The sequence below is a fragment of the Lontra canadensis genome, unplaced genomic scaffold (assembly GCF_010015895.1).
Source record: "Lontra canadensis isolate GAN:19392208 unplaced genomic scaffold, GSC_riverotter_1.0 scaffold4, whole genome shotgun sequence".
Taxonomy (NCBI): Eukaryota; Metazoa; Chordata; class Mammalia; order Carnivora; family Mustelidae; genus Lontra; species Lontra canadensis.
The window spans coordinates 415,413-439,282 of NW_022630998.1; the positions used below are offsets into that span (position 1 = coordinate 415,413).

General features: G+C 42.3%; 1 protein-coding gene across 6 annotated transcripts in view; it reads left to right on the forward strand.

Annotated features, from left to right (window-relative positions):
• The window catches only part of SNCAIP (synuclein alpha interacting protein), a 155,601-nt gene that overhangs the window by 91,953 nt on the left and 39,778 nt on the right, over nucleotides 1-23,870 (forward strand). The window lies entirely within an intron of this gene.

The window sequence follows — 23,870 nt, forward strand, 5'->3', positions numbered from 1 at the left end:
ATGCTAAGTGCCATAAGAAGCACCACCAGCAGGATGTCAGATTTTCTAAAATATTACTTGGAAAAAAGCCTCAGTATGTAGAATCATAACTCTCAACAGAAGAAGGGACCCCAAAATCATCTAATTGGAGAGAGCAAGAGAGAGAGAGAGAGCATGTGAAAGTACAGATAATAAAGCAAATGGATAAAATGCTGAAAACTGATGAATAAGGTTAAAATATATACAGGTGTTCTTTGTGCCAGTTATATATTTTAACATTTTCATAAATTTATTTACAAATGAAAAAATTATTTCCAAATAAAAAGTTATTTTAAAGGCAAAAAAAAAAATAATCACTTAGTCCATAATCCTTTGGATCTTCAACGAGGATCCTTATTATCCTGCTTATACATCACAGCTCCGGTGACAGAGAGTTCACGGTCTCATGAGACAACTCGTCCATAAATGCTAGTATCTTCATTCAGTCAAAATCAGTGCCCCTCAAATTAACATCCCTCGTCCCTGGTTCTTCTTGGATCCATGGAGAACAGCAACCCCTCCTCGACAAGGTGCCACTAAGTGTTTAAAGATGGCGGTCACCCTTGGTCTTTTCTTCTCCAGGTTAAAATTTCCCTCCGTGGTTTTAAGTCTATCCTGTTCTTCCTTCTTGCTCTCTGGTGGATGACTGCAAATGACCAGCACCCTCCTTAGAGTGGAGCCCTCAGAACAGAACCCAGTGGTTGCTCCCCACATGGTCTGAGGAGAACCTGCCAACCCTGCTCTTCAGCCTCCAGGACTCCCCACCTATACGCCTTGCCTTCCTAAGTGCTCCAGAGACCGTGCTCATGCCTGGCCTTCCTGCCTGTTTCTCAAGTGTCCTGAGAGGAGCAGGAATGTCAGAGGAGCCTGTTGGTGCCTTGGAAGCCCCTCTGTAAAACATCCAGCCCAGAGCTCACCCCCCTTCATCCCTAGACCTTGGGCCATGCCATGGTGGGGTCTGAGAAAGGCAAATGGCAGTGTTGTCAGAAGCCTGGGGCAGCATTCTATTCTCCTCCATTAACTGTCCCATGGACATGAGTGTGCCCTAGAGGTGTCCTTCCTCTGCCTGAAGGCTTTGACCACTAGTGAAATCTGCACTTTCCTCTGATAGAAGCAATAGTTTAAACTGTCCTCTACCCATGACACTATGACCGAACTTCACATTTTCGTGAGAGAAGTTTTGAAAAGACAGTGAAGGTATTGCAGAGACAACAACAAGGCAAGAGGGAGGCAAAGAGGTAGAAACTGGACCCTTGAGAATAAACTTGGCCTGTCTTGAGACTTCCTGGTTATCTCTTAGTTGTTCTTCTGGTTCTCTGTATACACCTTCTTTGTCCTCAGAATGATTCTCTGAGGGAGGACCATGAGTATCCCCAATTTATTAATGAGGAAACCAAGACTCCTAGAAGATCAATAATTTGTCCACAGTTCTAGAGCTGGCAAGTCTTCTAAACCAGCTGTGTTGATTCCAGAGCCCTATGGAGTAGAACCAACTGAGTAACTGTCGCCCGAGGAGCCACGTGTGGCTACTAGTGTGAATCAAGGATTAGCAGCAAGGAAGTTATGTGTGAAAAACTTGCACCTCTCCAAGGAAGTGATTTGTGGAACATTTGCACGTATTCTCTGCTTAATCCCTGCTGCTTGAGTAGGAGAAGGGGCCAGAGCAAGGCAGGGAGTGTTAACTCTGCCCTACGGTCTTTGCCAAATAAGGGCTAAAATAGGCCAACATATGGTCTTCAAATCAGATATATTCAGTTTCATCGAGTTCGAGTTTTCTTTAATTAATTGGACATTCAAATACACATTCGTTTCAATTCACAGTGCTTTAAGGGTCTTGTGATTCTTTCAAAATACGTATCTGCTAAGCCCATTGGATAATTTTCTCATGAAAGAAAGCAGATAAATACTAATGCAGCACTGCCTCCAAGAACAAGACACACTGAGGAGAGAAAACTCAGTTATAGAACAGCAATAAATGGCCCCGGGATGGGTTTGAGAAGAATTTTAATACCCACATAATATGGACCATAATTTGCGTGACAGGGAGAAAAGGAGAGCCATTCTTCTTTAAACTTAGTATCTGATATCTATCTGGTAAAATGCATTTTGGTTGTCGATGTAAAAGCGTTGCAGATTGGCTCTATTTTTAGCCCCTCGGAGTGCAGATTTTGTGACAAACTCTGAACCCTTAAAAATATGTGGTTTCTCCAAGATGTTCAAGGATTTCAGCCAGCACCAAAAACAGTAAATTGACGTGAAATTTATCCCCTTGACCCTTCTGTAACATAGCTGATGATACTAAATATGTAAACCCCCATTTTCGATTTTATTAAGGTTTAATGCTAAAAGCTTGCAAGCGGACATCAGTGGGGCAGTTTAAACGAGAAGCCTGCTTGTGACTCCAGCTCACATGATATATTGTCAAATGGACTCCAAAGAATAGGGAAACACATTTTCTAAGATCTCAATTAAACAAACAAACAACAACAACAACAAACGAACGCATCAACCCGGGACTGCGAAGAATTGAACACCCATGATGAAATTCTCAGTTTCTACCACAGCAACAACGCACATACAGCAAAACCTCTAGATGAGAATGTTACCAAGCGAAACACTTACTTTTCTCTCTCTTTAGCAAAATCTTACTTATCAAGGTGATAACAATCCATTATAAAAAATGAAAATCGAAAACTCCAGCTGATGCTGCCACCACAACTAAATGTGACTTTGTTTCTTTCTAGCATTGTTATGGTTGCAGTCCTCATGCTGGGAAAGGGTTATCTGCTGCTTTTTTTCAGCTGTTACCCAAGGCGCGTGGACATCGTGTCGCATGAAGCCCAGAACATACCTGGGAAATTACACGTGCCCCGTCGGTCCAGAGGGAGAGACCACCTCTGCTTTAATCCATTAACATTTAGCTTATGTTCCTGAGAGAAAGGGTGTGAGTCAGTGTAGGTAAGACAAGAGCAGGGGACGATAGAAAAGTTAAAAGTGAAACTTCGGTCATGTTTAGCAATGAAAGGGGCTCAAAGGAGCAGGGCTTCAGTACATCCCACACTTGGCCCTTCCTCTCTCTTCATCTGCACATTTCTTATCTTTCCTTAGCCAGACCCATGAGCGTCAACACTCCCTTGTGTTCTAAAACCTTACTAGCATTGTGGAATTAAGAAAGAAATGAGACAATATGAAAGGGAGAGGAAACTTAGGGGAAGGGAACCCAGTCTCTTCTCCCCCTATTTATTTTTGTTGGGCTCTGAGAAACCTGTTTTGCACCCTCAAAATTGATACAGAAATCTTGGTAGAAGTGACTTCAAGAGTCTCTGCAGGAAAGAAGGATAAAAATTCTGAAGCAGGGAGATAGAAGATAACCATTAAGGCAGGAAGGCAAAGACTTGAAGCTAAGGAACAGGGAAGAAGTGATACAGAACCAAAGTGCCTTGTACCTTGAGTGGCCTCCAGAGTTCATTCCTGTCATAAGGGAGAGTGGTTTCCCAGTCTCGTCTTCCCAATTCAAGGCAAGAGTGTGTGTGTGTGTTAAGGGTGTGGGGGCGGTGATACTCGTTTTGGAGCTCCATAGCATCTCTGAGAGCATCCCACTTCTTGCTGGAAATATATCCTTTTTCCTCTGTCTCCCCAAATTAAATGCACCCCATCTTCCCATTAAAAATGAGTCCTCTTTGGGATGCCTGGATGACTCAGTTGGTTAAGTGTCTGCTTTCGGCTCTGGTCATGATCACAGTCCTGGGATCGAGCCCTGCACTGTTCAGTGGGGGGTCTTCTGCTCCCCCTGCTTGTGCACACTTTCTCTCTCTGACAAATAAAATCTTAAAAAGAAATGAGCCCTCTTTGTCCACATACATCCTTTGCCCTAACTCTTCCCTTAAAAAAAATAAAAGTCCTAAAAGAAACTGAAGTCATAGAAAAATTCTAGGGGTATCTGGGTGGTTCCATTGGTTAAGCCTCTGCCTTCAGCTCAGGTGATGATCCTCAGATCATGATCCTTCAGCTCAGGTCATGATCCCAGAGTCCAGAGATCAAGTCCTGCATCGGGCTCCCTGCTCAGTGGAGAACCTGCTTCTCCCTCTCCATCTGCCTGCTGCTCTGCCTACTTGGGCTCTCTCTATCAAATAAATAAATAAAATCTTAAAAAAAAAAAGGAAGAAAAAGGAAGAAAAGAAAAACAATTCTAGAATTTCATAGTTCAAAGATCCTTGGAAAGTGTCAAGAGTCAACTACAAAAGTCCAGACCCTTCGGGGGGCACCTCAAAGTGTGTCTTGGGGCCAGAGCCAGCACCATTAGCATCACCTGGCAGCTTGTCGGGAAGACAGACTCTCGGACCTCCCGGAACAGAATCTGCATTTTGTAATAAGCTCTCCAAGTGAACGGTGCATATTCAAGATTGAGGAACACTGACTTGGGACACCCTGGTGCTCATCTGGTGTCCATGATGAGTGTCACTCCATGCTCAAAACCAAGCAGTAGTTCCCGAGGGTGGTTCTCAAGACATACAATGGGAAACTTTCTCCTGTGGTCTTCGGGGCCCTATGTGATCTCCTCCTGGTTCAACAAGCTTCTTCACATGCCCGTCTCCTCCCACTGTCTGCCTGCTGCATCAGGGAACCTTCTTCAGGTCTTCCAGTGCACTGTGTTTTTCCCATGACATTCCCTTCTTCCACCTCCCACTTCACCTCCTCAGGCCCCTTTACCACACTCCCTAGACCACCATGTTCCAACAGAAATATAATGTGTGCCACTGACCTAATTGACTTTTTTTTTCCCCTAAGAACCACATTTTAAAACTATAAACGAATGAGATTAATTTAATATCTTTAATTTAACGCAACACATCAAAACTGTTACTTGAATGTGGACCACCAGCCAGCCACATTTTAACTGCTTAATAGCCACAGGTGTCTAGTGGCTCCCACTGTAGACAGTTTGAGCCTAGATGAATTTAGCACTGTTCTCCCAACTTACTCTATGATATCCTAGCTCTGCGTTTTAAAGAATTATTAACTATTAATATCTGTGTTTCAAAGAATTATTAACAATATGATGTTAGCTCGGTACCAGTTTTCTCTAGTAGACTAATTGTAATCTCTTGTTTATTATGGAATCCCCAGCCCCTGACAATGGAGCCTTGTATGTAGATCTGAGGGATGGATGGGCAAATGAAGGTGTGAAAAGGCAAAAGAATGCCTCCCTCCTTTGGCTTTTGTATCATAATTGAGATATGAGCCAGCCGATTGTTTGCTTCTTTTCATTTGACTGATACCTTCATCCTTCAGGTTTCCTCTTTTATCTGTACCATCGGTATCTTTCTCTCTATGGGGTCATTACCCTCATCAAACAAGCACTCTCTGATCATCTCTTGTCTTAAAAAGCAAACAAACAGGGAGCGCCGGGGTGGCTCAGTGAAGCATCAGACTCTTGATTTCAGCTCTGGTCGTGATCTCAGGGTCATGAGTTCAAACCCCACATAGGGCTCTGCACTGAGTGTGGAGCCTGTTTAAGATTCTTTCCCTCCCTCTCCCTCTGCCCCTCCCCGTCCAACCTTCCACCCCTCCATGTGTGCTCACTCTTTCTCTTTAAAAACAAACAAAAAAAAAAAAATCAAACTGTACCTCCTCTGGTGACTCCCATCCTCATTCCCTATTCCTTCCTTTCCCCACCCCCTCTACCCCCTTCCAATACAGCCAACCTGCTACAAAGAGTTAAGGGAACCCCCATCACTGCCCTCCCCCCTCCTTCACTTGAAGTATCTCCAAATGACCTCCACCTCCCTAGGGAAGGCCACGAATTCCACAGTGCCACATCTGCCGACACGGAGACTCTCCTCTCTCTTGGCCCCTTTGCATCATTTGAGACTCTTGGCCACTCCTTTCTGGAAGCATTCTCCTCTCTTGGCTTTGTGATACCACCTATCTCCTCATTTTTCTCCCAATGCTCTGACATCTCCTTATCTCCTTTGCAAGTCCTCCTCCTCCTTTACTTGGACTTTAAATACCCAAGTGGGGCTTCTGGATTCAATAGGACCCTGTCTCTTCTTGGTCTCCAAGTCTCTGTGGGCTGGGCGCTCCTCCACTGTCATGGCCTCACACGTCACTTACACGCTGCTACTGCTGCTTATCTGGGCTTCTATTCACCTCCTTACGTGCCAGCTGCGTGTTTATGTTGGATGTCTCATGGAATTCTAAAGAGGATCCTTGAATCCCGTTCCCTGACTTGTTCTTCCTTAGACGCTCCCTCAGTCCTGGGCATTCAGTTTACTGATACACGTACTCAGTGACTGCAGTCCCTCTCCCTCACATTCCCCTTCAGCCTCTCACCAGTTCCTGAGTGATCTGTGCTCAAAATATGTGCCCATCTGTCCTCTTTTCTCCATCTTCTCAGCCACTGGCTAGGACAGGCCACCTATATGTTTCATTGGGGTTAATGGCATGAACCAGTCCCACCCATTTCTTCACCACCAACCCTTGCATACCCTGTTTCCCACAGAGTGGCCAGAAGGATGTATTTTCAAATGCTAAGTGGATCCTTTCACTTCTCCGTGAAATTCCCCCAGACACCCCATTTCTGTTAAAATTCTTCCTTGTGGCCAGGAAACCCCCAAATGAGTTGGCCTGTGACAACTTTCCCTAACCACATCTTTGACAGCTTTCTCTCTGGCTCACTGTGCTCTAGAGGTAAGAACTATAGAACCTGCCAGACTTTTTTCTGCTTTAGGCATTCAAAAATGTGCTTCCTTCTACCCAGATCTCCACAAAATGATCTCATCTCTTGTATTTTCCCTCAGATCTTCACGTAGTTGGCTTCTCGTTCCCTGGCCTCAGCTTAAATGTCACCTCCGCGATGAGACTTCTCAGCTGCTCTCTTCTAGGACCCTGCAAAGTGCTCTGCATTTTGTGATTCCTCATTCATCTGTATGCTTGCTTTACTGTCTGGTTCCCTCATGAGGACAGGGATTATGTCTATTTCATTCCCCTCTGCACCCCCGGAACCGTATGCTAATAGGTGTTGAATAAATGGACGGTATAAGAGTATTTTAGCATTCTGTTAATTCAGCGCTTCTGAATGAGCTTTGTTATATTCTTATCTTGCTTACATGCGAGATTGCCACATTTCACCAGTTGAAAGAATTGGCAGCTGAAAGAACAAATTCTCAGTGATAAGATGACCCTAAATTTAGGCTAATGCCATTAATGATAAACAATGTAGGGAAATTCTTCCACTCAGCTGTTTCCAAGAAAAGTTGTTAAGGAATACCATTTTCGTAACTTTGCTCCCATCCAGAAGCTTCTCAGTTAAGTGCTTACCAAAACCAAGGCAGGGAGCAGGCTTTGGGATTTAGGGCCTTAGGAATCTGAAATGAGCTCAATCAGGTTTTACCACTGGTTTCTTAGATTCCATTACCTATATGTGACCCAAATAGAGAAAATATAGGTGACTCAGTTGGAAAGCATCTGCATTCGCCTCAGGTCATGATCCCAGGGCCCTAGGATCAAGCCCCACATCGGGCTCCCTGCTCAGCGGGGAGTCTGACTCTCCCTCTCCCCTCCCCCCACTTGTGCTTGCACACTTTCTCTCTCTTTCTCAAATGAATAAAAATCTTAAAAAGAAAATAGGAACTGCATGTTTAAGGAATAATTACAGTTTTGATAAGGTCATTATGCCCTGTTTTGGAAAGAAAGCTGGAGTCAGGGAACCTTGGTGTTGGTGGAAGAGTCGGCAGGCACGCTCTGCGATTTGCGACATCATACTTAAAATTCCCAGAATTCTCATTTATTTCAAGTGAGAATAAGGAAGAACTGCTCATCCATCCTGCAGAGTTGTTGCCCAAACCTCTAACGAAACCGAACCCTTGGCCTTGTACTCAGAAACTTAGAAAACCTTACACAAATACATGGTATTAGCAATTTAAAAATATTACACACAAGCAATGAATCACGGAGCACTGCATCAAAAACTAATGATGTACTGTATGGTGACTAACATTAACATGATAAAAAAAATGCTAAATGGAGGAAATTTTAGGAACATTCCAATTAAAGAATATCATTTTTGAGAAATTCGTGAAATACACTGAAGGTTTTTTTTTTTTTTTCCATTGTTTATAGTACTGCTTGTGAAGTGTATATCGAGCTGCCCCAGGAGACAGAAGAAAGGAACTCTGCCACTCATTTACCCTAGGAAAAGCCTCTGTCTGCACTCTGCATTTGTTTGGCTGTACCTGCTCTTTCTCTCAGAGGCTTCCTAACTAAAACCTGGGGTCCAGGTGGGAGCTCTTGTGTACAGACCCCAGGCGGGCTGTCAAGAGAAGAGAAAGCTACAGCCACCTCTGGGCCTTACTCCTCTTTCTCCTCCCCTCCAGACCTTACACAGCTTTCCTCTCAAAAAGGAGACCGTGTTTCGCAGACTTACCACTTTGCTTCTCATGGAAAACAGAATTCATTTCACTTTTAGCCAGAAAACAGGAGAGAATACTCTGCTTCTACCCTGAAGACATACGCCTCTTCTTCTTTTTCTTGGGTCTGAGGCTCTATTTCTAATGGAAATACCTAGCTCTGTATTTAGAAATCAAATCCTCAGGCACTGGGGGAGTCAGCGGTTGGAGATGGAGAATAGAGAGATGGGGAGTAGAGGGTAGAGAGGAGGGATTTTCCCACCCCCACACGTCCTCCATCTGCCTCCCCTTCTCTCCCTTCCGGAAGACCAGTAACTTGGTATTCTTTGTCCTTGGCCATAGATCAACCCTGTAAAACATCGCCACCTTCAGTTAAAACTGGTAAGTGTGTGTCTGCGCTTTCCAGAAGGCACACTGAGTTTCCTCTAACACTTTGCAGATAGCGCCCAGAGCAAGCTGTCCCCTGTTTCAGTGCTTAGTTTGATGAGCCTCTTCTCTGTCCCTCATCCTATGTGTCTCTCCCTACAGTTCAGCACAGCAGGGAGAGAAAGAAAAGAAGGAGCCTGGAACAGGGGCCTGGAATGAATACAAGGCTTAATGCACTCAAGGGGTTTGGTTAATGGCAAAGTGAAGGTCAGCATACTTTTTAGATGACAGAATGACTGAAACCATAGACTTTCTTCAGACCTATCAACTGCTCTTCTACGTAAACTGTGCTTTCGGAGCTCGGAGGTTTAAAGTTGTCAAAATATTGAGTCTGATTTCGTGAGAGAATGTGCCTCTTTGGTGAAGTATCTTTTCTGTCTAGTGTAGTGTAAGGGCTTGAGGATGATTTGGAGTTTTCACAGAACAAAGAAATGGGTGCAGATAGGGCACAAAGTTACAAGAGCAAGTCTGGACACTTCTGGGCAGAGCTGGAAGTAATGAAACATGAATCTGACACTTTGAGCAGCTGCTTGATACCAACAGCCACTTAAAGTCAGAACTTGAGAACCAAACCAGCATTTCCTTCCCAATAGAATTTAATGTCTTAATGTGAATAGATCATTGGTTGCTATTTTTATAATGAGAAAGAAAGAGCTCTGTTTTCCCCCTTAAGACTTATAATACCCCCAATAAAGGGTTCATGGCATCAATGAAAGAGAGGAACCAGCAGTAATGTGGGAAAGTTCCAGAAACAGGCTTTCTTCACACAGAAGAAACATCATGGTCCTACACAATTCTCCAAATCCAGAGTTAACGCAACCCTTTGTTTTGGATCAGGTTACAGTCTAGTCTCCCAGGATGGACCAGAAGAGCGCCCAGCAGGTCATCCACACTCTTCTTCCTATAGTCATGAGGTGGTATGAGTCACCTGTCACCATTCCTTCCAGAGCCTGAGGTGTTTGCAAGAAGTGAGCCCACTGCAGATTTAAGTTTACAGTGGTTTAAGGAAACTCACGACTAATGCTGACACTCCCAGTCTTTCATAATGTCCTTCTCTTCGGTGTAAAAATAGAAGCAAATAGAATGTTGGAGAACTTAACAGGTGTGTCCTTGAAAGTGCCTGGACTTTGGCAACTATAGATGTGGCCTGTGTGGTTAATGTACATTTTGAGGCAATTACAAGTAAAACTGACCATTTTGTTTCTCTTGGAAAATAGAATTCATTTAACTTTGACAGTAAAATGTAGGGAAACACTATTTTATCCTAAAGACATACCCCTTTTCTTTCTCTTCTTGATGTCTAAAGCTAATTTTCTAATAGGGACACATGACTCCATATTTAGAAGTAAATTAAATAGGCATCTGGGGAGCCAGCATTGACGTTCGTTCTCGAAAATTGGATCCACCGATGGAATAGCAAACTGTACATTATCTTCCTAAGAAAATACTAATTTATCAGTCCCAAGAGCCAACGAGTTGTTCTGTGTCAGCAATCAGCTTAGCCTCATAATTATAAATTTGTAAGGATCTGTTGAAAGACATGGATCCAGAAGAATTATAGTGTTTCATAGTGAGTCACTTAGAAGAAAGAGCCCTGTTATTTGTAGACATTCCATGTAGTCATAGAAATTTAGAGATGGATCAGGTCTTAGCAATCATATAGTCTAACCCTTTTATTTTACACATGAAGAAATCAAGGCCTGGAACCTATTGTAGGAAACATATGAAAATATTTCCATATGCAGCACATCTTCGAAATGTCTGACTGTCTTCAATACGTTGCTAACTCTGCCTTTGAAATGTTCAACACGATGTGCCCCTAATGTGGCAAGGGTGACTCATTGTTACAAGACAGCTCAAATCTGTGGATTGTACTTTGCATCTTTAGCATATTCTTTTCTTCCTTTCCTTCCACCCTCCTCCCTTCATTCATTCATTCATTAAAAGATAAGCCACTGGGCCCCCGTATCTGTGAGATGCTAGCTAGGCCAGACAGATGGCTGATTGGAAACATAAGGAGGTTCATGAGCAGTCTTTGCCTTAGAGGTACTCTCAAGATAGACGGTGAGACAGATGCAGGTGTGAAGAGTTGCAAAAGAGCTTCATAAATATCTAATTCTTGGTACGGGCAAGTATATCTCAGGACACTGAGAAGCAGGGAATAAGGGTTTCCTGGGAGAGTCAGTCACCCCGAGGGGAATCTCCTCAGATGAGCCTCATCTCGGGCAGAGAAAGCAGTCAGGGCATTATCGGAAGAGGGGGATCTTGCCCAAAGGCAGGAGCATTGAAGGAAGAACATGGTGTGTCCAGAAATGGGGAGTTTAACAATGGAGGGTGCAGGGAGAAATTAGTAATGTGGGATGATGGGTGCTTCAATGAGAAGATAAATTAGAAAATAAACACAGGCATACCTCCTTCTTATTGCGCTTCATTTTCCTCGTGCCTTTCAAATATTGCATTTTTATTGATTTATTTTCTTTTTTACAAATTGAAGGTTTGTGGCAGTGCGGTCAAACAAGTCTCTCTGCACCATTTTCCCAACAGCATTTGCTCACTTCATGTCTCTGTCACATTTTGATCATTCTCACAATTTTTAAATTTCTTTTTCATTCTTACTATGTGCATGAGGATGATCGATGACCCATGATCTTTGCTGTTACTTTTGTAATTGTTTTGGAGCTCATGAACCACACCCATATCAGATGGCAAATTTAATCGATAAAGGCTGTGTGTGTACTGACTACTCCACCAACCAGCCGTTTTCCCATCTCCCTCTCCTCGGGCCTCTCTGTTCCCTGAGACTCCCCAGTATTGAAATTTGGCCAGTCAGCGATCCTACAAGGACCTCGCAGGCTTCAAGTGAAAGAAGAGTTGCATGTCTCTACTTCAGATCAAAAGCTAGAAAGGATTACATTTAGCGAGAAAGGCATGATTCAAAGCTAGGACAGGCTGAAAGCTAGGCCTCTTGCACCCAACAGTCAGGTTGTGAAGGCAAAAGAAAAATTCTTAAAGGAAATTAAAAGCGCTGCTCCAGTGAACACACAAATGATAAGAAAGCAAAACAGCCTTAGTGCTGATATGGAGAGAGTCTTAGTTTAGTAGTCCCATTAGAAGATCAAAGCAGCCACAACGTTGCCTTGAGCCAAAGCCTCATGGAGAGCAGGCTCTTAACTTTCTTCAATTCTGTGGAGGCCGAGAGAGGTGAGGAAGTTGCAGAAGAAAAGTTGGAAGCTAGTAGATGTTGGTTTTTGACACTTAAGGAAAGAAGCTGTTTTTGTAACAGAAAGTGGGGAAGGAGGAAGCAGCTTATGCTGATGTAGAAGCTACAGCAAGTTCTCCAGAAGATCTAGCTAAGACCATTCATGAAGGTGGCTCTACCAGACAACAGATTTTCAGTGTAGATGAAACAGCCCTCTGTCAGAAGAAGGTGCTGTGTAGGACTTTTATAGCTAGGGAGAAGAAATCAGGTTCTGGCTTCAAGGGACAGGTGACTCTCCTGTTAAGAGCTCATGTAGCTCGAAACTTTAAGTTGAAGCCAGTGCTCATTTGCCATTCTGAAGATCCTAGAGCCCTTAAGAATTATGCTAAATGTTCTCTGCCTGTGCCCTGAGAATGGAACAACAAAACCCACAGGATAGCACTTCTGTTTACAACATGGTTTACTGAATATTTTAAGTTAAGATCTACCAGTCAGGAAAAAAATTTTTTTTCTTTCAAAATATCACTGCTCATTGACCATATACCTGGTCACCCAAGAGCTTTGATGGAGATGGACGATGACAATGTTGTTTTCATGCCTGCTAACACAACATTCATTCGGTAGCCCGTGGATCAAGGAGTCATATTGACTTTCAAGTCTTGTTATTAAAGAAACACATTTTGGAAGGCTAGAGCTGCCATGGATAGTGATTGCTCTGATGGTTCTCGGCAAAGTAAGTTGAAAACCTTGTGGAAAGGAGTCACCATTCTAGATAAATAAAGCATATCTGTAATTCATGAGAAGAGGTACAAATACCAACATTCACAGAAGTTTGGAAGAGGTTGATTCCACTTCTCATGGATGAGCTTGAAGGGATCAAGACTTCAGTGGAGGAAGTCATTGCAGATGTGATGGAAATAGAAGAGAACTAGACTTGGAAGTAGAGCCTGAAGATGCGATTGAATTGCTGCATCTCATGATAAAACTTGAATGGATGATAAGTGGCTTCTTATTGATGTGCAAAGATGAATCTACTCCTGAGGAAGGTGCTGTGAATGAAGGTTGCTGAAAGGACAACAAAGGATTTAGAACAGGACATAAACTTGGTTGCTGCAACAGTGGCAGGGTTTGAGAGGACTGTGTCCAAACTTGAAAGAAATTCAACTGTTGGGTAAATGCTATCAAACAACATCACATGCTACCAAGGAATTGTTAGTGAATCTATTGATGTAGCAAATGTCATCATTGTATTACTTTAAGAAATTGCCAAGGCCACCCCAGCACCCACCACCGTGATCGGTCAGCAACCATCTGCATCAAGGCAAGACGCTCCATCGGCCAAAAGATGACTTGCTGCAAGGTCAGATGATGGTTAGCATTTTTCAGTAATACAGTATTTTTCGCTAAGGTATGTATGTTGTTTTTTTGGATCTAATGCAATTACATACTTAATAACATGGACATAACTTTTATACACCCAGGGATGTCAGAAGATTCATTTGACTTGCTTTATTGAGATTTTCCCCTTATCATAGTGGTTTGGAATTGAACCTGCAAGATCTCTGAGGTATGCCTGTAAAAAGAAAAATCTGCATTTTTTTTATTAATTAATGTATTTTTTTAATAAACGTATAATGTATTTTTATCCCCAGGGGTACAGTTCTGTGCCAGGCTTACACATTGCACATACCCTCCCCAATGTCCATATCCCCACCACCCTCTCCCGTCCCACCTTCCCCCAGCAACACTCAGTCTGTTTTTTGAGATTGAGTCTTTTATGGTTTGTCTCCCTTCCAATCCCACCTTCTTTCATTTTTTCTTTTCCTACCCCCCAACCCCCCGACATTGCATCTCCACTTCCTCCTATCAGGGAGATCATATGATAGTTGTCTTTCTCCGATTGACTTATTTCGCTAAGCATAATACCCTCTAGTTCCATCCACGTCGTCGCAAGTGGCAAGATTTCATTTCTTTTGATGGCTGCATAATATTCCATTGTGTATATATACCACCTCTTCTTTATCCATTCATCTGTTGATGGACATCTAGGTTCTTTCCATAGTTTGGCTGTTGTGGACATTGCTGCTATAAACATTCGGGTGCACGTGCCCCTTTGGAGCACCACGTTGGTATCTTTAGGGTAATACCCAGTAATGCAATCTCTGGGTCATAGGGTAGCTCTATCTTCAGTTTTTCAAGGAACCTCCACACTGCTTTCCAGAGTGGTTGCACCAGCTTGCATTCCCACCAACAGTGTAGGAGGGTTCCCCTTTCTCTGCATCCTCGCCAGCATCTGTCATTTCCTGACTTGTTCATTTTAGCCATTCTGACTGGTGTGAGGTGGTATCTCATTGTGGTTTTGATTTGTATTTCCCTGATGCTGAGTGATGTGGAGCATTTTTTCATGTGTCTGTTGGCCATCTGGATGTCTTCTTTGCAGAAATGTCTGTTCATGTCCCCTGCCCATTTCTTGATTGGATTATTCTCTGGGTGTTGAGTTTGCTAAGCTCTTTATAGATTTTGGATACTAGCCCTTTATCTGATATGTCATTTGCAAATATCTTCTCCCATTCTGTCAGTTGTCTTTTGGTTTTGTGTTAACTGTTTCCTTTGCTGTGCAAAAGCTTTTGATCTTGATGAAATCCCAATAGTTCATTTTTGCCCTTGCTTCTGTTGTCTTTGGCGATGTTCCTAGGAAGAAGTTGCTGCGGTTGAGGTCAAAGAGGTTGCTGCCTGTGTTCTCCTCAAGGATTTTGATGGATTCCTTTCTCACATTGAGATCCTTCATCCATTTTGAGTCTATTTTCGTGTGTGGTGTAAGGAAATAGTCTATTTTCATTTTTCTGCATGTGGCTGTCCAATTTTCCCAGCACCATTTGTTGAAGAGTCTTTTTTTCTATTGGACATTCCTTCCTGCTTTGTCGAAGATCAGTTGACCACAGAGTTGAGGGTCTATTTCTGGGCTCTCTGTTCTGTTCCATTGATCTATGTGTCTGTTTCTGTGCCAGTACCGTACTGTCTTGATGAAGACAGCTTTGTAATAGAGCTTGAAGTCTGGAATTGTGATGCCACCAACTTTGGCTTTCTTTTTCAATATTCCTTTGGCTATTCAAGGTCTTTTCTGGTTCCATATAAATTTTAGGATTGTTTGTTCTATTTCTTTGAAAAAAAATGGATGGGATTTTGATAGGGATTGCATTAAATGTGTAGATTCCTTTGGGTAGAATAGACATTTTCACAATATTTGTTCTTCCAATCCATGAGCATGGAACATTTTTCCATTTCTTTGTGTCTTCCTCAGTTTCTTTCATGAGTACTTTTTGTGTATAGATTTCATGAGTACAGTTTTCTGTGTATAGATTCTTAGCCTCTTTCGTTAGGTTTATTCCTAGGTATCTTATGGTTTTGGGTGCAATTGTAAATGGGACTGACTCCTTAATTTCTTTCTTCTGTCTTGTTGTTAGTGTAAAGAAATGCAACTGATTTCTGTGCATTGACTTCATATCCTGACACTTTACTGAATTCCTGTACAAGTTCTAGCAGTTTTGGAGTGGAGTCTTTTGGGTTTTCCACATATAGTATCATATCATCTGCAAAGAGTGATAGTTTGACTTCTTCTTTGCCGATTTGGATGCCTTTAATTTCTTTTTGTTGTCTGATTGCTGAGGCTAGGACTTCTAGTACTATGTTGAATAGCAGTGGTGATAATGGACATCCCTGCCGTGTTCCTGACCTTAGCGGAAAAGCTCTCAGTTTTTCTCCATTGAGAATGATATTTGCGGTGGGTTTTTCATAGATGGCTTTGATAATATTGAGGTATGTGCCCTCTATCCCTACACTTTGAAGAGTTTTGATCAGGAAGGGATGCGGCACTTTGTCAAACGCTTTTTCAGCATCTATTGAGAGTATCATATGGTTCTTCTTTCTTTTATTAATGTATTGTATCACATTGATTGATTTGCGGATGTTGAACCAAACTTGCAGCCCTGGAATAAATCCCACTTGGTCGTGGTGAATAATCCTTTTAATGTACTGTTGGATTCTATTGGCCGGTATTTTGGTGAGAATTTTCGCATCTGTGTTCATCAAGGATATTGGTCTGTAATTCTCTTTTTTGATGGGATTCTTGTCTGGTTTTGGGATCAAGGTGATGCTGGCCTCATAAAATGAGTTTGGAAGTTTTCCTTCCATTTCTGTTTTTTGGAACAGTTTCAGGAGAATAGGAATTAGTTCTTCTTTAAATGTTTGGTAGAATTCCCCTGGGAAGCCATCTGGCCCTGGGCTTTTGTTTGTTTGGAGATTTTTGATGACTGTTTCAATCTCCTTACTGGTTATGGGTCTGTTCAGGTTTTCTATTTCTTCCTGGTTCAGTTGTGGTAGTTTATATGTCTCTAGAAATGTATCCATTTCTTCCAGATTGTCGAATTTGTTGGCGTAGAGTTGCTCATAGGATGTTCTTTTTTTTTTTTTTTTTATAAACATATAATATATTTTTTTCCCCAGGGGTACAGGTCTGTGAATCGCCAGGTTTACACACTTCACAGCACTCACCATAGCACATACCCTTCCCAATGTCCATAATAACCCCACGCCCCCAACCCCCCTCCCCCCAGCAACCCTCAGTTTGTTTTGTGAGATTAAGAGTCACTGATGGTTTATCTCCCTCCCAATCCCATCTTGCTTCATTTACTCTTCTCCTACCCCCTTAACCCCCATGTTGCATCTCCTCTCCCTCATATCAGGGAGATCATGCTCATAGTATGTTCTTATAATTGTTTGTATTTCTTTGGTGTTGGTTGTGTTCTCTCCTCTTTCATTCATGATTTTATTTATTTGGGTCCTTTCTCTTTTCTTTTTGATAAGTCTGGCCAGGGGTTTGTCAATCTTATTAATTCTTTCAAAGAACCAGCTCCTAGTTTTGTTGATTTGTTCTGTTTTTGTTTGTTTGTTTTAGTTTCTATTTCATTGATTTCTGCTCTGATCTTTATGATTTCTCTTCTCCTGCTGTGTTTAGGCTTTCTTTGTTGTTCTTTCTCCAGCTCCTTTAGGTGTAGGGTTAGGTTGTGTATTTGAGACCTTTCTTGTTTCTTGAGAAAGGCTTGTACTGCTATATATTTTCCTCTCAGGACTGCCTTTGTTGTGTCCCACAGATTTTGAACCGTTGTGTTTTCATTATCATTTGTTTCCATGAATTTTTTCAATTCTTCTTTAATTTCTTGGTTGACCCATTCATTCTTTAATTTCTCTAAATTCTCTAAACAGCCTCCATGTATTTGGGTTCTTTCCAAATTTCCTCTTGTGATTGAGTTCTAGCTTCAGAGCATTGTGGTCTGAAAATATGCAGGGAATGATCCCAAGTCTTTTGATACTGGTTGAGACCTGATTTATGACCCAGGATATGGTCTATTCTGGAGAATGTGCCATGTGCACTAGAGAAGAATGTATATTCTGTGCTTTGGGATGGAATGTTCTGAATATATCTGAGATGTCCATCTGGTCCAGTGTGTCATTTAAGGCCTTTATTTCCTTGTTGATCTTTTGCTTAAATGATCTGTCCATTTCAGTGAGGGGAGTGTTAAAGTCCCCTACTATTATTGTATTATTGTCAATATATTTCTTTGATTTTGTTATTAATTGGTTTATATAGTTGGCTGCTCCCATGTTAGGGGCATAGATATTTAAAATTGTTAGGTCTTCTTGTTGGACAGACCCTTTGAGTATGATATAGTTTCCTTCCTCATCTCTTATTATAGTCTTTGGCTTAAAATCTAATTGAACTGATATAAGGATTGCCACCCCAGCTTTCTTCTGATGTCCATTAGCATGGTACATTGTTTTCCACCCCCTCACTTTAAATCTGGAGGTGTCTTCGGGTCTAAAATGAGTTTCTTGTAGGCAGCATATTGATGATACCCTGTGTCTTTTGATTGGGGCATTTAGCCCATTAACATTCAGGGTAACTATTGAGAGATACGAATTTAGTGCCATTGTATTGCCTGTAAGGTGACTGTTACTGTATATTGTCTCTGTTTCTTTCTGATCTACTACTTTTAGGGTCTCTCTTTGCTTAGAGTACCCCTTTCAATATTTCCTGTAGAGCTGGTTTGGTGTTTGCAAATTCTTTCAGTTTTTGTTTGTCCTGGAAGCTTTTTATCTCTCTTCTATTTTCAATGATAGCCTAGCTGGATATAGTATTCTTGGCTGCATGATTTTCTCGTTTAGTGCTCTGAATATATCATGCTAGTTCTTTCTGGCCTGCGAGGTCTCTGTGAAGAGGTCTGCTGCCAATCTAATGTTTTTACCCTTGTATGTTACAGACTTCTTTTCCCGGGCTGCTTTCAGAATTTTCTCTTTGTCGCTAAGACTTGTAAATTTTACTATCAGGTGACGAGGTGTGGACCTATTTTTGATTTTGAGGGGGGTTCTCTGAACCTCCTGGATTTTGATGCTTGTTCCCTTTGCCATATTAGGCAAATTCTCTACGATAATTCTCTACAATATACCTTCTGCTCCCCTCTCTCTTTCTTCTTCTTCTTCTGGAATCCCAATTATTCTAATGTTGTGTTGTCTTATGGTGTCACTTATCTCGCGAATTCTCTCCTCGTGGTCCAGTATTTGTTTGTCTCTCTTTTACTCAGCTTCTTTATTCTCTGTCATTTGGTCTTCTATGTCACTAATTCTTTCTTCTGCCTCATTTATCCTAGCAGTAAGAGCTTCCATTTTTTATTGCACCTCATTAATAGCTTTCTTGATTTCAACTTGGTTAGATTTTAGTTCTTTTATTTCTCCAGAAAGGGCTTTTATCTCTCCAGAGAGGGTTTCTCTAATATCTTCTATGCCTTTTTCAAGCCTGGCTAGAACCTTGAGAATTGTCATTCTGAACTCTAGGTCTGTCATATTACCAATGTCTGTATTGATTAGGTCCCCAGCCTTCAGTACTGCCTCTTGTTCTTTTTTTTTGTGGTGAGTTTTTCCGCCTTGTCATTTTGTCCAGATAAGACTTGCTTTCTCCTCCTCTGGAATTCTGCTGTTCTCCTTGGTGAGTGAAGGTGGTCTTGGCTGGGTTTCTTGTTGATCTTCTGGGTGAGGGGCCTGTTGTAGTGATTCTCAAGTGTCTTTGCCCCAGGCAGAATTGCACCGCCCTTACCAGGGGCGGGGCTATGTAATCCGCTCTGGTTTGCTTTCAGGAGCTTTTGTTCCCTGAGCACTTTCCGTAGAGTTCTGGAGGACGGAATGAAGATGGTGGCCTCCCAGTCTCCGGCCTGGAGGAGCCGAGAGCTCGGGGTCCCACTCTTCAGTGCGCCCTCAGAGAAAAGCGCCCAACCGCCCCCGTCTCCCTGGCCTCTGGTCATGCTTGGAGGAAAGCACTCAATTGCTCGCACTTGGAGAAAAGTGCCCGGTAGCTTCCATCTCCGTGGCCTCCGGCCGCTCTCCATGCTCACCCGGACTGTGACTGGTTCAAGGTAACCTCAAGCTGAGAGCTCACTTCTCGGCTCTGTCTCTGTAGCCAGCTTCCCCGCTCTGCGAGCTCTGCGACACTCAGACACCCCTGGTCCTTCTGTGACCCCATGGGACCTTGGGTTATGCTGACCCCACATGGGCTTCCCCGCCGGTTTAGCCTCTGGAGCGATGTCCCTCAGCGGAACAGACTTTTAAGAGTCCTGATTTTGTGCTCCATTGTTCTGCCGCTTGCCGGGAGCCGGCCCCTTCCTCCGCGGTCTATCTTTCCGACACTTTGGATTCGCTTCTCCACAGGTCCTACCTTTCAGAAAGTGATCGGTTTTCTGTTTCTAGAATTGTTGCTCTTCTTCTCTTCGATTTCCCATTGGATTTGTAGGTGTTCGCAATGGTTAGGTGAGCTATCTAGCTGATTTCCTGCTACCTGATGTCATCTCAGCCTGCTACTTCTCTGCCATCTTGACTCCTCCAAAAAATCTGCATCTTATGCTAAGGAATTTAGTTACTATCCTGAGTGACAGTTTCCCAAACCTTAGTAATTTAAGTATTATTTCCATAATACGTGTTATATCCAAAGCTGCCTTATGTTATTTTTGCTCTCCTTGTAAACTACTTGTACTGTTATTTGTTTAACATTTTCCTCAAATGTCTTACTTCGAAACATAACCTGTTTTCGAAAGAAACTTCACACCAGTATTGTAAATAGAAAACCAACGTCACGGGTGCCTGGGTGGCTCAGTCGGTTAAGCGTCTGTCTTCGGCTCAGGTCATGATCCTGGAGTCCTGGGATTGGGCCCCAGGTTGGACTCCCTGCACAATGGGGAGTCTGCTTCTCCCACTTCCCCTTACTCCACTTGTGTGCATGCTCTCTCTCTCTGAAATAAATAAAATCTTAAAAAAAAAAAAAAGAAAAAAAGAAAACCAAGATCACTTGCAGTCAATTCAAGGTCACCATTAAAATGAATGTGATTAAAATAAAACATTCCTGTTAACTCTTTGGTTCTCAAAGTCTCTGAGCCTGAGGCTTATAGTTTCATTAAAGGGAGATGGTAGGTTTGCGAGAGGAGTTAAATTCACTGTAGCACTAAACTGAGACTCCTCGAATGAGTAAGGGGGAAGAAAGAGAGTTGAACAACACATGGCTCCCTTACACTCTAAGTCAAGAGTGTTCAGCATGGTTCCTGTGTACCATGTTCAATACTGCAGGGATATGCATGCCACGTAGGGGGACATGTTATAGGCCGTACTGGGCTACCTGAGGATTCAGAGCTAAGAAGTGACAAAATCAGACCTACTTGGAGACTGATTAACTCAGGACTAGAAAAGGAGACCAGAGAAGTAGCTAGAACTTTGTAGAGGATGTGCAAGGATTTCCGTATGGTCCAGTCAGTATAATAGGATGAAAAAGAGGGACCAGATTTGAGAAAAATCTGTGATCGGGCCACAGCAAGAGTTGGTGCCTGGAGGGATGAGCGATGCAGGTCAAGGAAAGAGAAGGGCTGGTGATGCTCCCCAGCGGGATTGTTTGGGAGGCTGCGTGCCTGGTCACGTGACCCAGGTCACATTTACAAAGAAGAGATAGTAGTAGAGTATGTGTACTTGATGAGTGGCGGGGAGGGAGGGAGGGAGCAAATAAGGGATGAGAGTGCTAAGATTCCCTGCTTTGGAACGTGCTGCCTGTGACAAATATGCACTCATCCTAGGCTCACATCAGATCTGCTGAGGGTACAGCAGAGTGGGGAAGGTCGGCAAGCAGGCCACTGGAAACCAACCCTGCTGGAGCTCAGAGACAGTCCCAACACCAGAGAGTTTGGAAGGGACCCCGGTGGCCTATCAATCGGCCTCAAAAACACTTGAATTTACTTAATGACCATTTCAGAAAATTTGTAACATAAGCAGGTAGAGAAGTTCAAGGTATACTAGACACGTTTACTTTCGTAAGATGTTAGAAATGAATCCATCCAACCAAAAACTCATTAAGAACCTCTTTCTATAAAGCAATTTACTGAGTGCTTTTAGTGATAGAGAGATAAATTAGACACAGACCCTGTTCTCATAGAGCTTGTAAAGATCTAATAAGAGAATGGATAAAATTTTCAGGGATACGAGGCCTTTATTCATGATTTCCAGGAAACAAATTTAGCCTCAAAACCTCCCTAGTAAGCATAATCTGAACTTTGTCTTCAAGTGTTTTTAGAAATTGATGATGGTGTTGGTGTAGAACAACAATATAAATGAAATTCAGGGTAGCCTCATAAAATTGGAAATTAAAACCTTGTCAATCATTAGTAGCCCCTTTTCCTATGTTGTACTTAAAATGCTTATTTTCCCAGCTCAGGAGAAATAATCTCAAGTTATGTCTTACATATAGCATAAACTTGCCCTTCCTTCTCAGATATGTATATGTAGTAACGAATTGGAACATTCTCATCAGACCCTTTTGAACAATCAATTTCATGTAACTGGGATTTTTTGTTCCTGATGAACAGGACACAGACTAGAAAGCGTAGATTTCACTCTGAGCCTACAAAAGAATCAGAGGTTTGAAGAAGAGGAAGGACAACAAGCCTAACGTTGATGCCCCTTCTTCAGTCTCTAGACCCATCTCTGGAAAGAAGTGTTTTCATAAGACTCAGACAGAATTCATTTCCATAGAGCATTCTTAATGGCTCCTGTCAGTACAAAACAGCTGGGAAACATATGGTATCCATTTCCCTGTATCACTTGGAAAAAATTTCACATGTAAATAAAGCCAACATAAAAGAGTAGCCCTTTGAATCCACGACCTTATACAATACCTAAATAGATTGGTACAATGCACTCATTGTATTGGTCCACTAAATTATATGACTTTAAAAATTGTTTATTACCTCCTGAGATGCACGTTTTCAAGAAGTTCCAAAGGACTCAAGGTAATTGGCAAGATATTAGCAAATACTATCCCTAATAATAAGTACGTATCTCTTAAATGTCAAGGAGTATGTATGTGTATAAATACACACACACACACACACACACACACACACACACATAAACACACACACATATATTGGCCATTGTATTTTAAGCATTTCAGAAAAATTGATGGATAAAATTAAAGGCATATTTACACATTATAAACTTTACATCCGCTATCTCTCTGCTATTTGAAATAAGTAACCATGTGTTCTTGAAAGGAAGAGAGAAAAGCTTGGCAGAAATTTCTGGCAGACAATTTTTCATAGCTTCACATTTTTTGGGAAAAATAGACCTATAAAGGTTAGGAAACCTTTTAAATTTATAATGGACCAACTGGAATTAGTCTTTGCCTTTGCATATTTACATTTCATAAATAACTTTGGAAAACCCAGCTCTCATTGGTGATTATCACTCCTCTGAGTTTATTAACGGGACTTTTGTCCCCTGTGATATTAAGCTGTAAATCCCTCAGAAGGATGCGCTTCGGGCATTTACAAGGAGATTTAATGTGTTGCACAAAGTGAGATTCAAATTCAAATACTAGCATTTGTTAATTTGTGCCAAGTACTGTGTACAGCTTAGAACTAGAGCCAACGAAAGGGAAGAGAAGCAGCAGCTCAGCAGCATCTAGATACCTTTCTTCCCTTATGGAGCATTCCTTGTTAATACCTGTTCCTTACTGGACAGAATCCAGGCCTCCCTCCACAGCTTATAGGATTCTCTTCATAGATTTTAACAGTCTTGGAACTAGACCATTTAGTGCAGACCCTCTGGAAAACCCCATGCCAAATTATGGTCTGTTTGGAGGTAAGACCCCATCCACCCACAGTTACATAGTATTCTGGCTCAGAATAGTTCCTCTCACCTCCTTAGCTTGCTTCCAGAACTTTCTCTGAATCCTTTTAAAACACTTCCCAATAGGAACAAGACTGACTGGTGATCTAAATTTGGGGAACTTTCAATAAATTTTACGCCACTTTCACCCCTAGAATTGTGGTAGCCAGAGACTGTCCTAGAAGTGACAGGCCTGAATTCACCCCACCTCTCTCTTTCTTTGGTTGTGTCCAGTAGCAAAGAATAGACACAAGACCATGCTTTGGGATTAAATACTTCCTACCTATTGTTGTTCCAGAAGAGGAGAGCGAGATGGGAGGCCCCTAGATGGAGGGCATGTGCTAAAACCTCCCCTCCACTGTGAAAGGGAGATGGTGTAAATGTAAATGTAAGGGGAGGAGGCCATAAATCAGAGGTCTCCCAAGTTTTCAAGGGAGCCGGGTCAGTGGTCTAGTCAAGGGAGTGTCCCAGAGAGGAAGCAGGATCATCATGAGGGAGGAGACTGTTGTTCCTGCGCCAGAAGGCACAGGGTTATCTTCCATGAGGCTAACCCGGAGAGATGGTGTTCT